This window comes from Petromyzon marinus, unplaced genomic scaffold, assembly GCF_048934315.1.
Source record: "Petromyzon marinus isolate PM22_M1 ecotype Great Lakes invasive population unplaced genomic scaffold, UKy_Petmar_22M1.pri1.0 PM_G_Scaffold_293, whole genome shotgun sequence".
Taxonomy (NCBI): Eukaryota; Metazoa; Chordata; class Hyperoartia; order Petromyzontiformes; family Petromyzontidae; genus Petromyzon; species Petromyzon marinus.
Window position 1 is genome coordinate 50,001 of NW_027422865.1, and position 2,500 is coordinate 52,500.

Consider the following 2,500-nt stretch of genomic DNA (forward strand, 5'->3'; position numbering starts at 1 on the left):
AAAGGACGCAGCCCTGAGGAGTTCCCGTGCTGATGGACCTGGAGTCAGAGACTTCTGTTCCCGGCTTAACGCACTGCTTCCTGTCAGAGAGGAAGTCTGTGATCCACCTGCAGGTGGAGTAGGGCACGTTCAGCTGGAAGAGCTTGTCCTGAAGCAGGGCAGGGATGATGGTGTTGAAGGCAGAGCTGAAGTCCACAAACAGGATCCTGGCGTAGGATGCTGGGGCGTCCACATGCTGTAGGGTGAAGTGGAGGGCCATGTTAACTGCGTCGTCCACAGACCTGTTGGCTCTGTAGGCAAACTGAAGGGGGTCCAGGAGAGGGTCTGTGATGGCTTTGAGGTGTGCCAGGAGCAGGCGCTCAAAAGACTTCATTACCACAGATGTAAGGGCGACCGGTCTGTAATCATTTAGTCCTGTTGGCCTTAGCTTTTTGGGCACAGCGATGATGGTGGAGGACTTGAGACAGGCTGGTACATGGCATGTCTCCAGGGAGGTGTTAAAGATGTTGGTGAACACCGGAGACAGCTGGCCAGCGCAGTGCCTGAGGGTGGCTGGAGAGACAGAGTCCGGCCCGGCTGCTTTGCGTGGATTCTGCCTCTTGAAAAGCCCATTAACTTCTCCCTCCTGAAAGGAGAGAGTCGTTTCTGTAGTATGGGTGGGGGATGGGGCCTCTTGGGTGGGAAGGGGTGGTTCAGGACAGTCCAATTGTCTTTCAAATCTACGGTAGAACTCGTTCAGGTCGTTGGCTAGGCGGGAGTCGTTAGTGGTGTGGGGCGCTCTGGGTTTGTAGTTGGTGATGTGCCTGAGCCCTTTGGCAGACAGAAGCAGCGTCGTTAGTAGAGAACTGGTGTTTTAGTGTCTCTGAGTACAGTCGTTTAGCCTCTCTCACCGCTTTGCTAAACCTGTTCTTCGACTCCTTGAATCTGTCTCTATCCCCACTCCTAAACGCTTCCTCCTTCTCCAACCTCAACCTTTTGAGCTTTGCTGAGAACCAGGGCTTGTTGTTGTTAAAGTTCACCCTGGTACGTGTTGGGATACAGCAGTCCTCACAGAAGCTGATGTACACAGCCTCTGTGAGTTCATCCAGACTATTGGTAGCAGTCGTGAACATATCCCAGTCAGTACAGTCTAAGCACGCCCGCAAATCTTCCACAGCCTCACTGGTCCACTGTTTAGATGTCCTCACAGCAGGTTTACAGAGTTTTAGTTGCTGCCTGTATGCACGAATCAGGTGGACCAAGGGAGTTCTGTGCGAGCCGAACAGCCCCGTGACCCACAAGAGAAACATCCCCGCCAAATTCGAGCGTTTGACGGGGTCTATCCGTGAAAAAATATTCACGTTTTTGAGTGCACATGCATTTCTGCTGCAAATGCCTCTGGAAGTTTCATGCCGTTCGTATGCCAATTGTGGCAACACGAAAATGACCCGTTTTCCCATTCCGAGGGATTTCTGTGCGACCCTAACAGCCCCGTGAGCCACAAGAGACACATCCCCGCCAATTTCTAGCGTTTCACGGGGTCTATCCGTGAAAAATATAGACGTTTTTGAGTGCACATGCATTTCTGCTGCAGATGCCTCTGGAAGTTTCATGCCGTTCGTACGCAATGTGGCAACACGAAAATGACCCCTTTTCCCATTCCGAGGGATTTCTGTGCGACCCTAACTAACAGCGCCCGTGAGCCACAAGAGAGACATCCCCGCCAATTTATAGCGTTTCACGGGGTCTATCCGTGAAAAATATAGACGTTTTTGAGTGCACATGCATTCCTGCTGCAAATGCCTCTGGAAGTTTCATGCCGTTCCTATGCAATGTGGCCACACAAAAATGACCCGTTTTCCCATTCCGAGGCATTTCTGTGCGACCCTAACAGCCCCGTGAGCCACAAGAGAGACATCCCCGCCAACTTCTAGCGTTTGACGGGGTCTATGCGTGAAAAATATTAAAATTTTTGAGTGCACGTGCCTTTCTGCTGCAAATGCCTCTGGAAGTTTCATGGCGTTCCTATGCAATGTGGCAACACGAAAATGACCCCTTTTCCCATTCCGAGGGAGTTCTGTGCCACCCTAACAGCCCCGTGAGCCACAAGAGACACATCCCCGCCAATTTCTAGCGTTTCACGGGGTCTATCCGTGAAACATATAGAAGTTTTTGAGTGCACATGCATTCCTGCTGCAAATGCCTCTGGAAGTTTCATGCGGTTCGTACGCAATGTGGCAACACGAAAATGACCCGTTTTCCCATTCCCAGGGATTTCTGTGCGACCCGAACAGCCCCGTGAGCCACAAGAGACACATCCCCGCCAATTTCTAGCGTTTCACGGGGTCTATCCGTGAAAAATATCAATTTTTTTTTGACTGCACATGCATTTCTGCTGCAAATGCCTCTGGAAGTTGCATGCGGTTCGCATGCAATGTGGCGACACGAAAATGACCCGTTTTCCCATTCCGAGGGATTTCTGTGCCACCCTAACAGCCCCGTGAGCCACAAGAGAGACATC